Here is a 15,973-nt window from a genome sequence, read left to right as displayed (position 1 = left end):
AGACTTGTATATAATTCTTTGAGTATGTATGTGCAAACTGCCTAGAGTTCAGATTGTGAGATTTCTGCTTCAGAGACAAATGCTCTAGAAATTGTAAATGCTCTAGAAATTGTGCAAATGCTTGGACAGTACTCTCTCATGCCCTTCCTCTTAGACAGAAGCTGAGCACACCGAAAAGGAAAATGTACTATTGTAATTTTCTACCCTATAAACTCAGTGAAAGAGATTCAGCTAATTAGATGACCAGATAATGAGGACTACCTTTCCTCTACAGACACTGGAAAAAATATCGATCATAAGTGCATGTGATCCCCAACTGCCCACCTTTTTTATTTTAGAAGATTTTGACTGCTTTCAGAAATAGATACCTGCAATTAATATCCTAAATTAGCATTTACAAATTTCAAGTGAAGGCCTGAATTCCAAAAATGCTAAACAACCGAATGAATTAATTGCAAGGTTTTAGTAGCTGAAAATCTTTTTTTATTATACACAAACGGACAGAGGAACTCACATCTAAATGTGGACCTCACATCTTAGAGGGATAGGATTATAAAATTCCCTTGGGGAAAAACAGAAACCCAAGCAAATAAACAAGTGCATAGCAAACTTCATTTACTCAAAATACAGTCTAATTTCTCTAAATATACCTGTATTGTATTCTGCTACACAACCAGAAAAATTATTCATATTTCACTTTTCACAAAACCACAGAATAATTAAGGTTGAAAGAGACCTTCAAGATCATCTAGTCCAACTGCCAGCATCACACCACCATAATCACCCCTAAACCATATCCCTAAGTGTTACATCCAGACACTTTTTGAACACTTCCAGAGACTCCACCACCTCTATGGGCAACTTCTCCAGATAACCAGGACTCCTCGTAAATGATAGAAAGTGGATTGGTGAGGTCCTTTGCCAGTTCCTTCATTACTCTTGGGTTCATCCCATTCAGGCCCATAGTTGGATGATTGTCTAATTTGCATAACAGATCACTAGCCATTTCCTTCTGGATTCATGGGGCCACTAACTTCCACCTCTGGGAGCTGACTATGCTGAGGACAACTGGCTTTGGTATTAAAGACAGGGGCAAAGATGGCAGTAAGTACCTCAGCCTTTTTTGTCTTCCCCTGACACCATACTACCCTTGGCATCCAGCAGAATATGGAAACCATTCTAGTATATTGATAGAATGTATTTATATATAAATTACAACATATATATACTAAATATAATCTCAGAATATCCTAAATTAAATGGGGCCCACAACTCTGAAGAAAGTGAGCAATTTTCTTCTGAAAATGTTAGGAAGAGAATTTTAAAAAGGCAATTAAGACCAGAGGGATTATATTTGAAATCAATAACCTTGTGTAAAGAACAAAGCTTCTCTCTTTGGATCTCTCTTAACCTTAAGAGATTTGTTATGCAGAGATTCTACACATGTAGATCAAATTAAACTAAAGAAGACCAGATTCAGTGGAGAGATACCAAAGGACTTATAAAAAAGTAGATGATTTTTTGCTTATTGTAAAGTAATTTGAGCAATAATTTTACAATAATTTGTATCAAAGAAAATTGAGAGCATATTATGAAAGCTGTTTTCCTCTGTCTCTTGTTATAGGTGCAAGATATGTAGGGAATAAAAGTCATTCAGGTATTTGGATTTTAAATTTTTAAACAACATACTAACCTGTTTTATATAGAATAAGAGTTACTTGTGTAATTTGCATTAAAAAAGGCTTTCTTCTTTCTACATAGCAATTTCTGGTCTTTTTCTTTGATGTGTCAATAAAATATCATATGTAGGATATGAAAAATATAATGGTTCATATTTAGTGATTTATATATTTCTTTTGAGTTTGAAAATCATCAGGTTGCTCTACTGTAATTTTACTGGCTTTTTACATATTTTATACCACATGTTTAAATTACATTGGACAATGAAAGACTAATTCTACACAATTACCAGAATCATGCATTATTCAAGTGGTAGTTGCTTCCACTTAAACTTTCACTTAAAGTAATCATTTTTACTAAGAGCCTTGCTGAGTATACTTGTTGGTGTTACCTGAAATAGCTACTATGATTTTCGTTTTCATAATATTTTAGCTTATATTCCCCCAGTTAGGGCATTTTCAGATACTGATCATGTTAACATGACCTGGAAATCTGTGTGTACACTCGTGATCATATATTACCACGACTGCTCAAGATACATCCTTACTTAAGGTTTTATTACTTATGAATGTAAGTAGTATTTTATTTCAGTAGAAATTTCTTAAGGACTTGGCCAGTATCTGGTGTCAAAGACAGGAATCTTCTTCTTCAGGTCCTGCTAGTATTTTCTGGGTTGTCACTGAGTACAGATGAAGTGTCACATATTCTGAACAAGTCTACATGTTCTGGAAGCCCTTGATTCATATTTTATTCTCATTTTTTTCCTAGTTAAACTTCATTGGCTTCTATGACATGTATGGAGGAAAGAACAACCTTATGATTGTGAAAAAAGTCATGAGAATGATTGTGAATGGACTGTTTCCACAGAACCATTCTTTGGAAGAGGGGATGTATTTTTTCAGATAAACTTACATATATGCAAGGGCCACACACTTCACATGTCAGTACTGTTGCCAGCTGAAAACAAATCGTCACTGTATTCTAACAGATATTACTGCCATACAGATCAATGTATATCCAGACCCTGTTTCAAACTATTTATTTTCTTCCTTTCAGTTCTCTCGAGCAAGGTTTAATAGAGCTGTTACATAATGAGAGAATGGTACGAAAGATTTTAAAATTTTTAAATTATCTTTTGGCAGATTTGATTAATTTAATAATATTAATATGATTTTTGAATGTTTCTCCTTGGCAGAACCTTCCTTTATGCAATTTCCATGTTTTGTGTTTTGTCTTCTCTCTTTTCTTTCTCCTAGTTTGGTTAATAATTGTGAAAAGAGAAGGAAATCAGGGGTTGGAATTACAGCATAACAGAGACGTATTTTTCTAACCCAGCAAGAAGTGGTCCTTCTATGCTCCAGATTATGTTGTTGTACATTTCTGATCAATTTATTATTGGCTGTAGAAGCTACAAAGGAACCATTGATGTTCTCACTATCAGTGTGAATGGCTTAATAAAAGACCAGTTTAAGACCAACTTACTATACAGCAGCTGTAGATTTAGCCATGAAACTAAAAACTAAGATGATCTTAACATCTACCATAACTCCTTTATAGTGTTATTTGGAAAATTTTTAATCCATGTGGCAGAATTTATAATCCTTCAGTGCGATGCTGTAACAGAGAGTGCAAAAAGTCTGTACATCTAGGTATTAAAGTCCAGCCACAATGCATTTTAAATTTTGCCACAGCAAGCTTGACAAATGGTGCAGTCATTACAAACACTCGTGCATGATGTCAGATGAAGGCCAGAAGTAAAATTTGTGGGTTTGTCTTTGCGAATAAGAAATAAGAGCCAGAATTGGAGTCATAATTGAGCATGTAAGTACGTCATGTCACAAAGAGGAAGGAAGAATTTTATAACTTGACGTTAACTGGTAATTCAAGTCAAGGAGGTGACACCTTTTATAAAAAAGAAATAGTCACCTTTCTAAGAGAGTTTGAAAGAGGGCCAGATTTCACTTAAGGAGAATGGGTGGGCTGTCTCAGAGAAATATAAGAAGCAAACTTGCTTTGGAGAAAAATGTTAAATAAATGCAGACACATGGAAGGATTCTGAATGGGAGACTTTCTCCCTCAGAATGTTGCTGTCTCTGAGATCTAAGGCATATAATAAAAAATATATTTATGAATTATTTTTTTCAAAAAAATTTACAAGCAAGAACTTCCTTGTTAATCTAACTAGTAAATTAACTTTTTTTTCCTTCCCTTTCTCACCTATGCCTCTATTTTGCTAGTATGATGTGTAGCAAAAAATCACAGTGGTTTTTGTGAATAAATGCCTTTATTTATCTATTTTTGTATTTTCTTCAGCCTGGTCTGGGTTAAGAATTAATAGATTCTTTACAGAAGGTGCCGTCTAAGTACAAAATTCCCTCTTACAAATGCTGAATGTTTTCATGAATTTTGAGAGAGACTGAACAAGTTCATACAGAAGAAATTCACTGAGGATTACTGAAAACAAAAACACAGTCTTTGGTTCAAGGAGTTCTTGTGTTGCAGAGATGTGAAGCCTAGAAAAATATGTGGTGGAGGTAATAAGTATCATCTCAGGTTGCTTGGTACTTTGTACTCATCTGCTTTTGATTGCAGTGATAGACATGGCAATGTGTTTTATATTCCCAGCCAAGCAGTTCTTTTAGTCTTTTTTAATAACTAAGTGGTCCTTACCTAAGGGCTTGACAAATAATCAAACAGGGCAGAAGGAGCCTTTACAAATTTCCAGCTCCCTAGGACACATCTCAGGTTCTTGACACATAACAGCATGTGTTCCCTCAGAATCTTCACAGTCCAGGTAGACAGTTGATACCCAAGGCATCAAAGAAGTGTTTTATAGCAATCAGTGTAATAAGTAAGGCATTACAGGAGCACTGCTGAAATCCTAGAATCCTCAAGAATTTGTTACTTATGAAAGTGGTCAGCTTGACTATTGATCCCCTGATTCCCTCAGGAGCAATGTGTTCTGGTTGAGATCTGGGCACAATGTTGTGCTTATTCCCTAGTTTCAAAATACCCGCTCTTCCCCAGTGCTTCTGAAAGTGTTGCCAGTGGATTCATAGTGCTTTGAGTTATTATTCCTGCCATATCCTAGGAGTCTTGTCTTAAAAGGATATTTGAGAGTTCTTCTGGCTATATAATAAAACTTAAACACTCCTAAGTTTTTCTCAGTCTTTGCAACAAAGTAATATTTTTTCTGGATAATTTCTATAGTAATCCTTTGAAGCAGCTGGTTTTTTACCAGGCACAGTCTAAGCTGTATGCTCAGTAGTGAAGCCTCACAACTAGAACATATTTTCTTCTTATGAAAAATGCTCATATCTGTAGAAATAGGATTGTCATTGAGTAAAAGGTATAAAAGCTTCAGTCATATACAGGGTTTATATGACATTAAAACTCCTAAAACCTTGATAGCTCTGATAGCTAACCCTGACAAGACCAAGTGGGTTGAGGAAGAGCTCTCATAACCAAATTCTTTCATATGAATAGTTCAATTTCCCTCTCCCAGCTCCAGGGCAATTTCCTTAACCAAGACTTTCATCAAACCTTTGGTTTTATGTGGGCATAGGAATCCGACTCAGTGGAGTTTCTTGCAGAACGGAGACATGAAACTTCATTTATCTCAGGAGAATGGCCCTTCTATCATAGAAGAATGAAGTGTGAAACAATCATGTAGCAGATTTGACTCAAAAGCTAACAGCTGTATGACCCACAGAAGTACATACTTTTTAAAAACTTCTTCAACTGGCACACTTCAGATAATGTTCTACAGTTTTGTATTCAAATCTTTAAGACAGCAAGCACAAAATAAAATGACAGAGAAAATAATGTTCAAATCCTCATTTGCAATATCACCCATTCCCAAAAGGCCCCCAAACTCTGAGTCAGTAGCTCAAATTTTAATACTTTTATAATAGTAAATGACTTCTACTAGTGTCTAAATATATGAGAATAGTGTAAACATTACATCTGTGATTTAGTATAATTTAGTAACTATTCCAGGGAGTACTAGCCTTTGTAAAGTTGATACAAATCGTGTGAAACAGAGCACATTAAAGTTTTCCTTACTTCTTCTGGGGTCAACACTAGTATTAAAAATAAGAATCTTAGGTTAGATGTTTATCATCCCATATATTCCTTAGATTTTTTTGTCCTGCTGTCTCCTGTATGGTTTTGCTACCATGCTTGCCTACAGGGAAACCATTCATGTCTTCCTTCCCATCTCTTGTTTCCATTTATACCTCAATTCCTGCTGTTTCTGAAGCTGCTTTCTGATGCATAATTTTGCACTTTTTTAGTAGTAAGGGACAGAGTATTTTGTAATTTCCTTCCCTCAGAACACACACAAATGAACTCTCCTGATATTTATCCTGTCACTGTCCCACAGCTCACACATCGGTCTTTAAAATACCAACATGCCTCTCTTGCCACAAAAAATGAAAAGAATTTGCATATTAATTACACCTCATCTAGTAAAAATGAAACAAACACTCACAATTATTTAGAGGCACCACAGAGTTGTACATTGCTAAATCACTGATGAATGGAAAAGAAAGTTCCTGAAAATGAATCTGCAGTATATACATGTGGTATTGCGCTGCATGTATGAAGAAACCTTTATGAATTATTGTATTAATCATAATATTGATACATGCTTTTGTCTATACCCTCTGTGTAATGAGTTCCTGAGAATTAGAAGTTAAATGAAGTTGGTATTTGAACAATGAGCCAAACTTTCAACATGTCTCTGTCTTCTGATTTCTCTACAGCAAACTCAGGCACTCAAAAAAATTGAATACCTTAAAATGAGACATACAAAATACAACATAAAGAAGCATAAGCCACCTTATGTAAGAAATATGGAGTACTGATGAAAATGCATTTTAACTTATAAAACTGTTAGGGGTTCTACCAGTTTCATAGTCTTGAATATTACTCTGGAATTAGATACTTAAAACAGTTTCTCTTCTAGACTGTGACAGAAGAGGAAGTTGTACCTCCCTCTGCTCTCATAGCCTAGTAGACAAAGGTTTAAGAAATTATACTGTATATTCATATTACAGTTCTTATTTTGTTCGAAAATACTTAAGCTACATCTCCAAAAGCAAATCCTAATAGATATAATATTTAGAGAGGAATGTGAACATATTCTTCATATTCTTTCTCTAGTCAAAACTTGAGAAAAAAACTTGTCTATTTGGAACAGACAAGTGGTAAGGAAAAAAAAAAAAGAGAACTGTTCTACAGTCCGGTATGAAGAGTATTTTCTTTCTGGACTTTACAGAAAATATGTTTTTCAAACAACATATATGTCTTTCTTTACCTAAATAAGTTCTGGACTTTATTTTATCTTTCTGCAAAAGAAAAGTGATGCTACTTTTTCCCACTACATTTTAGATAAACTCAAATAAGAAAGTTTCCACCTGGATCAAGTAGTGATTATTACTAGACCAATTAATTTGTGAGTCTCTTTGTGCAATGAGTATGAGATGTCCATCTAGAATTGAATTTACAGAATTTTGAAAGAACAAAGTCTTGATGAATTCAGACTTTAGTACTCAAATAATTTTGAAAACATGGGTACTGGAGGACAGCATACTCAGGTCATCTTCATAGACCGAAGAAAGTTGCGCACCGGGGAGGTTTTACATCAGAAATTAGAAAGAAAGTAAGCACCTTGAGAAGTAAAACTCTTGCCCAAAACTATCTACAAAAAAGAGTATTCTTTTTTTCTCACATATATTTTTGCTGTTGTCACATACTTTATTTCTTCTAAGTTATATTTTCTCCTCTATCTATGTGGTCAGACTGGAAGCTCTTCAGAACCCAAGAAAACAAACAAATGTGCGCTTGTATTTACTGTCTACTAAATCATTTCTGTACTTAATAGAATGGCTGCTACTTCTACTACTGAAGTACATAGTCCTTTTTTATAAAACGCATTTTCTCATGTTTTAAAGAGTGTGCCAAGCTAAGAACATGTTATATAATTTCAGTTAATAAAATATGTGATGTTTAATACCTGAAATTACATGGGTTTTGGTAGAAACAGATGGAAGAGCAGCTTTAAGCAAAAGCAGAAAGCATGTGTACCAAAAGGAACTCTGAGAAATGCCAGGAATCTGAGCCCACTGTTTTGCAAGTATTAAGATGATACTTCTTACAATTGTATTAATAAATTAAGTAAGTTTAATGACCAGGAAATCATTTGTGTGGACAATACAGATCACAAATGTGACCATAACTGTGGTAGCAGAAAACAATGCATAATAAGAATCAGTAAGATCTGATTAAAGAAGTGGCTTTGAACTGACATAGCACAATTGCTAGTTAACAGCTCATAATTATGAGAAAGCAAATTTACAATGCATCTGCAGAATCAGGGTGTAAGTGTTGCATCTGAAAATTTAAGCAGAAGATCTGAAAAAATAATAGATTTTTTCTTGTAATTTATATTCTAATATTGTGCTGTTCAGTCTTTTGATTCTCTTCACAAATTAGCTTGTGAAATGTGCTGAGAAAATTTCCATAGAAGCTAGCAAAGTTGTCAGGCAAAGTCATCAGTGAAAGAGAAAGAAGAATTAGAATCTCATGTTTTGTGCAATTACATGAACATTTTGTAAGTATAACCTTCTGTGACTGTTAAAAAAGCAGAAGATTGTTTTCTCCCTGGAGACATTTTTGTTCATAGAGAAGATTGGTAGAAGCCGCTGTCTTACTAATGTTCTGGTCCACATTAAAAAGCAATGGATTAAAGACAGAAGTGGCTCTTTGCCTAAACTGCTTAATAAAAGTGAGTCAAAGACCAACCTCTCTCCTTGAGGCCAAGTAGTTATCAAATAGTTTATATCCACACTTGTCTAGCTGATGGCTAGGCCTTTAGAGGGAGAGAAACAGAATGTTACGGAAATTCACAACATTGCCATGAAATGAGATAACAGAAAGCAGTGTATATGGTGAGATGTCAAGGACTTCAGTTTCCTCTCCAGTTTTCTCTTGTCAGCTCTGAAGAGGTATGTCCTTAAGCAATATAACTTCTTAAGTCACTTTTTGACACCTGGCATGAGGAACAGAGATAGATAGGTCCCTGGATTTTTATTTAGCAGTCTCAGACATCATCAATTCTGCCTCTGGTCGACTGAGCGAGACATAGCCAATTATTCCTTGCTTTGTGCTTGTCTTCCAGGTTCTATGTATAACAGAGATTTTAGCAGTCAAAGCTTTAAGGCATAGTCTGCTAACTCCTAGCAATTTCAAACTAGGTCTCTAATTTCAGTTAAAACTTAATTGCTGGTGAATTGAGCATTCAGACCCACAATTGACATAGGCACCTACCTTCCTGAGCACGAAAAGACTAGGACTGAGGCATATATATATATATATTTTTTTTTTTTTAATATATATATGTAACTGAAGAGTAAAAGATTTTTGTACCATATGACAATATGACATCTCTTGCATGTCTATAGATCAGTTGGCCACTCTATCAATGCAGAAAAATGATAAAAGCCAGAACTTCTAAGACACAGGCCTTAGTACAGACACTTCTGTTGATAAGATGATTTGTACCTTAAATTACTTACTGACACTATTGTGACTAGCTCACATGCAGATGTCTACAATTTTATTATCTGAAGTAGTGCAATGAATCCCAGAACAGAGGATAACTAGTCCAAGGTAAGTTACATGGTGTTAGCACTTGACAAGGCTGGCATGGCTGATAGAGATCGGTGCAATTTATTTGAAGATATTGTGCTGAAAATCTAATAATGCAGTGAATCCTACCAAGCTGTAAGTGGTGAGATTCTGTTCCAGCCTGTAGAGCCCCTATTTAGGTACCAAAATGTTATTTCTTCAAAGGACTGAGATATCCAACTATGTCACTCAGCTGGAGTGACAGTCAGGATGCAATACCCCATTGCATCTCAAAGAGCACTAGATACCTTTCTGTGGCAGCTGAATCCAACTTTATTTATCAGGTATTTCTTTATTATAATATAACTCAGGCACCAAATTCTATGTAGGTGTTTTACTGCTCCCATGGCCTTTAACTGAACTTATCACAATGTATCAGGCCTTGGAAAAGGAGCTGAGTCTTAAATACTTTTTAAGATAATGGTGATAAATAACTTTAAAAATATTTTCTGAATAATAATGTCAGGTTCTCAGAATTTCGTATCTCCATGGAAGGATTAAAATAATTGACCAATTTTACAGAAAAAAAAGTCATTTAGCATAGTGACTTCACTTTTAGAAGTGTTAAAATGCAAACACTTCACTTGAGAATATTTGGTTTTGGGTATTTTGTAGGATTTTATCTAGAGTAATGATAATTCACTAACAATATTGAACACTCATTCAGTTACTGGCCTGTCAAGATTTTTGAAATTTATGTGTGTGTATACATATATCTCCATGTCCCTGTATCTATTTATATAGGGTTAGGATTAGAACATCTGAATTCTTATAAATACTCCTTCTGGATTGTTTCTTTACTCAAGAAAAGGAGATTTCATGTTGTCCCTGGTTTGATCTGAAATGAAACCTTTGCTACTCAGTTAATTTTTTCCAGAATAGTTTCAATATTGAAAAAATAATCAGATTCTTTTGTAAGATCACACACCTTTTACTATGTTGAACTACCCTTCAAGGCCAACTGAGGAGTCTATTGAAAGAGTTATAAATGATTCATTTGTTTAATTCAAAACTTTCTTTTTTTTTTTTTTTTTTTTTTTAATCTGACATAAGACTGTTGAATTGGATATTATCTTTCAAGTGGTTTCATGTTTGGCTTTTGTGCTTAAAAACATCATAGAATTAGATCATGACCTTGTGGCAGAAAAAATAAGTAGAAAGAAAAAAGCCAAGAAAAATAAGAAGGAAATTGTGCAGATCTGTATTTGGTGAAGTTGCTCTTTTTTCTGGAATAATTTGCTTCCATAAATATTATGATAGTGTAGTGGGTTCAGTTTGATAACCAGGCAGAAACACCAATTCAGTGTTGTGGTTTGGTCCAAAATACTCATTACTGTTTACCTTCTGTGAGATAAGAATTAGGAGAAAAGCAAAGCAGGCACAAAACTTGAAAGAATATGAAGAAGTTTATTAATAGACCTAAAAGAAGGAAGGAAAAAACCAAAATAAGATCATACCACACCTTCAGAACACTTCTCCTCCCCCGACCTTTCTCCCTTCTCCCACTGACAATGTAAAAAGACAACCCTTGAGATGTTCAGTCTGTTTACCCCTTCCGTAATAGCCTTGTTCAGTTCATTTGGGAAGAGGAGTCTCTCTTGCTCATACTATGATACTATGGAGACATTATCACAACGAGACAGCCGCCCAGGTTGGTTCTCTGCTCGCATCATGTGAGAGTCCCAACCCACGACTTGCAGCTTTTTCCACAACTGCTTTCAAGGGTCCAATCTTGAGCTACTGGGGTACAATTTTAAGGTTGAGCCGTTCAGAAATAAAAGTTCTCTTCACCCATCCTGGGAGCATTTCCATCTCTAAGAATAGAGGCCCTCCCCTTCCCTGGGAGGAAAAGGGTCCTCATCATCTTTGTCTCTAGGACTATCTCTGGGAGCATCTCTAGGAACAGAGGTCTTCTCCTTCCATTTGGAGCAAGAGTCCTCATCACTTCCATCTCTCCCTGTTCAAATTTCTAATCAAATTACAGCTGCTTCAGCATTTTCTTATTCCAGCACAGGTGCTGATGCTCACAAGTTGAACACTCCACCCCCCATACCTTCATGAAATTACAACGGGTACTCTGATACATCATAGCTTTACAACAGAATTTCAGCTTTAAGCATCTCCTCTTTCTCCTCCCTCAGGATTTCAGCTCTTCACAACACTAAAAGAGTTAATCTCACCCGGGCTTTGCAGCTGGAATTTCGCTTATCACTGTTTGTCACATGATCTTTGCCAGGCAGGGGGAAGCTTCAGCTGAATTCTTTGGCTGCACTGGAGAGAGGGAGCGGCCTGTCTGCACGTAGTGGGGGGGGGGGGGGGGGAGGGGCACAGGTGGAACAGGGCCCATTGGCTCCAGGATGGCTGTGACCCAGTCCAGCCCAGCTTGAGCAGGTCCCAGCAGGGCTGCTGAGCCCTGTACGGGCCCAGGCCAGTTACCAGTCCTCTGTCCAGAAGCAAGAGAGAGAGCCTCCTGGGGTTCGTCCATTCTTAAATGTGGACCACAGAGCCGGTCAAAATTCTAAGTGGCTTAAAAAATTGTCCATATTCAAACTGGCCAGCTGATAGGTTCTGTCAGGTCATAGAGGAAGCTGTAAGCACCTCTTTGCAAGAAAATCACTTCTGGGACTATGCTTGCTAACCCATGACAGACAGTAAAAGTAGAAATTATAAAGCCACCACACTTATAAGTGACAGTAAAATAATGGAGAAATCCTGGAATCCAGTTTGGAAGTCATGAAAAATCCAGCTTCAAGTTTTGTATTGACATGCATGCATCTACATGTCTATATAAATTATTCTCATACATGTGCACTTTTACTTCACATATATTTCTTTCTTGAAAAACTGAGAATGAAGCATTTAACAGACTATAGTCACAAGAGTATTACAAATGTAGTATTCCTCATAGAACAATGTTCACAAAAGCTATAAAAAAATTGCTTTTTGGGCATGGTACTAATGAAGTGTTTGTTGTTTCTTTTCAGATTTGTGACCTGCAAGCATTTAGTGTTGCTCTATTCAGTGACTGGGGCATTTATAAATATATGCTCTCTGTGGTTTAATAGACAGCTGTTGAACTCACTGAATTTCTTTTCTTTACTCCACTGTTTATTTTCACAAAACTTTGGGAAACTTCATTATCTTTATATGTTTTTTTCTTTATTGATTCAAATCTGCCAGCGAGCTCAAAAACATTTTTCATAAATGACATACAGTGGGACAGACAAGCACATGTAAACACATGAAGACAGATCATTACATGAACTTGTTTTCTAAGAAAATGCAGATAAAAACAGTTCATCAGACACATATCTCTGTTTGCAATATCTTTGTTGAAAAAATATGAACATATGTTATTCAGAATGCTTTCAATATACTGTAATTAGTAAGTGACATAACACTGACATCGAGTGCCTTCAAATTATCTTTCATATTTAGGCCCTCTATATCTACTTGATAGACAGTGCTGTATTAAACAGTTTCTCAAAACAAAATTAGGCTAAAAAATAGCAGTCTTCTGTCAATATGTACTTCTAGAAATGACAGTTCTAATCTTTCTGTGTCTGTGGATAGTGTATGTTCAAAGATTCTTTCATCATAAGTGACCTCTAGGACTCTGTATTCTAAACAGAGAAAGACTTCAAAATAAAGAACAGTCCTCTAAGATGAGGAAGATTATGAAAATAGTGACCATTAGGTCAATCATCTTAAAGAAGAAAAAATAAAATTAAAAAAAAAAAAAGCAAGAAAAACAAGGCAAAAGAAGGCATATATTTTCTTTTTCCTTTTTTTTTTTTTCTCGCATTTGTTTTATTTAAGTATAGTCTGGATATGTCAAACTCAGCTTTGTCTTTTGAAGAAACTCATTATATCATCAGGTAGAGTTTTTCTGGAGTCTCATTTTTTCTAAAGCAATGTCCACTTTGTTAGCAATACATTTTACGAAGCTTACAGATTCATACAATTAGCCATAGATTAATGGGATAATTTTATCAATATTTATTGTCAACCAAATATTCTGGTGAAGCTTATAGTGAATTTTTAATAAAATTATTTCTTTTTAACAAAACTAATTTTATTCTTATTTTTGTCTCATCTTTTACCAAGGATGTACCTTAAAAATGACTTTTTTTTTTGTACAATCTGAAATCATCAGTAATTTTTCATTAGTGGTTTTTACCAGAAAATTCATATGTTCAGATGCTGTCATTCTCTGGTATCTGGTCTAATAAATTGCTTTCTTATATTAGGACAGGGAAATAGTACCTTTTCATTATAAACAGTGCCTAATCATAGTTCAAACAAATTATTTCCAAATAATAATTTATGTACGATATATGTGAACACTGAACTAGTAGGTCTTATATGACTTGTTCACAACAGATAAATATTTAAGATATTTTTGCAAAACTTAGTTAATAAGCAGTTCTTGTGTTTACAGTGTATGTTACTTGTAGTTGGACTGACATTTCAGTGAAATTATTGTGATTCACACTATTACTGAAAGCATGATTTATAATTTATGTGGGCCTTCAGGACAAAGAAACCTGAGAGCAGTGCTACAGTGTGTTTTTGTAACATGATTTCTATAGGATAGAACAGATAGAAATTCTCTTTGGTTAAATCATACAATCATGGCACCTTCTCTCTAGGGTTTGAGAGATTCCAAACCCAAGAGATCTCTTGAGATGTTATTTCTTACATTTCCTTTGTGAGCATCATGATTGCAAAAGTTTACCTCTCTGTCCTGGAGCAGACACTCTAAGAGCATTCTCTTCTATGGATGATACCTGGTCCTTTACTGTGTTTGGCTCCGGCCATAGAAGGGAAAACAGAGTAGAAGTTTTCTAGATCAGCGGTGTGTGCCTGGGGAAAAAAACCTACAGAAGGTATTGATTTTCTCAGGTTTTCCTGCTAGCATCTGGATGGCCTCAAATTCAGGCTGAGAGGTATTGAGCTGGTAGACAATATGGGTATGTTCAACTCTTATGGCACAATATAGATGTGGTGAAACGAGGCTTGTAAAGTGAGAACACCCCTGAAGGGAGTTGCACATATCCGCATGATCTACCTGCTCGATAGGGTGCCTGTAACTTTGCAGTCCTATGCTATAGCAAAAGCAAATAATAAATAAATAAAATGCATAGGATTAATATGCCACTTTAAAAAGTCAAACAGCAGAAAAACAGACACATTCTTTTTTGAAATACCTGCACTCTCCAGTGTAAAACTGTAATCTTAAAGTTGCTCTGGCAACAGCAGGAACATTTCCATACCTGACAACTGAACTGGATGAGCAAGCCAGAATTTTTATTAACATAGCACATGTCTTCAACAAAGTCTCCAAGCTATAAAACTCAGGTCTAATATAAATAACATGCATCAACAACATTCATTATTAGTTTTATTGAAACCAAACAGTAGATGTTAAATAAAAATCAATGCTTATCATTGATGAAAAGCATCATGTTAAAGTAAATTTAGCTTGCAATCAATGTACATCTTTAATTGAAAAACCTGAAGTGAAATCTCAAATAACAGGAGGGCAATAGAACCAAAGAAACATGTATATAATGCACTTAAGAAGAGAACTACCCCATTTTGTCATCATTCTTCTTATTTAAAAAAAATAATTTTTGTAATCTAGACAGATGACATTTATCATATAATGATAATAACATTAGCTGCTTGAAATGCAGATTTGAAAAATTGAAAAGCACTAGCTTTTCTTTCTCCACCCCTTTTCCCATATCACTTGCAGTTCTGATTTGATTTTGACTCATACAAGCAGACAAACATCACCAATGACTTTGACTCCTTGTGTTCTCTAAATATAGGTCATTGCAGTCTCTGTTATTCTGCAAAAGTCAACAGATGGAAAATTAGTGTTTTACTCCAATTCTGTTAGCCATATGCTACATTAAATGATAGCTATAGCTTAAGGGATGGAATTATTTCTGGTATGCTGCATTCTACTTTATTGCTTTTAATGCCATTTGCATTAGGTCATGACTAGGAGCCTCTTCAAGGCTTTGCTACCACTGGACAGATATGTGTGATGGCATATGATAGGGCGAATTTGTGAAAAAAGAAAAATAATTAAAAAAAAAAAAGTTATTTAAGCCAATAAGAGTTTCTTATTCTATTAATTGCACTAGAAATGCTCATATTTTAATTCCTTGATGGCTGGGAATAAAAGGGTTTCAACCTGGTGGAAGGATAGTTCTATATCATCATGTCATCATGTCAAAGAACCATAGAATAGTTTGGGTTGGAAGTGACCCTAAAGATCATCTAGTTCCAACCCCCCTGTCATGGCAGGGACATTTTTCTCTAGATCAGGTTGTTCAAAGCTCTGTCCAATGCTTCCAGGGATAGAACATTCATAACTTCACTACATGCTCTTGTAAAAGGTCTCTGTCCAGCTTTCTTGTAGCCCGCTTTAGGAACTAAAAGACTGCTATAATGGTACTCAGAGCCTTTTCTCCTTCAATTCTTCAACAAGATTTAGAAGAATCAGGCTAAATAATCCCAATTGTCTTAGTTTATCTTCATAAGAGAGGTGCTCCAGGCCTCTGATCACCTTTTTGGCCCTCCTCTG

Source organism: Corvus cornix, chromosome 1, assembly GCF_000738735.6.
Source record: "Corvus cornix cornix isolate S_Up_H32 chromosome 1, ASM73873v5, whole genome shotgun sequence".
NCBI lineage: Eukaryota > Metazoa > Chordata > Aves > Passeriformes > Corvidae > Corvus > Corvus cornix.
Note: the sequence above shows the minus strand (reverse complement) of the source record.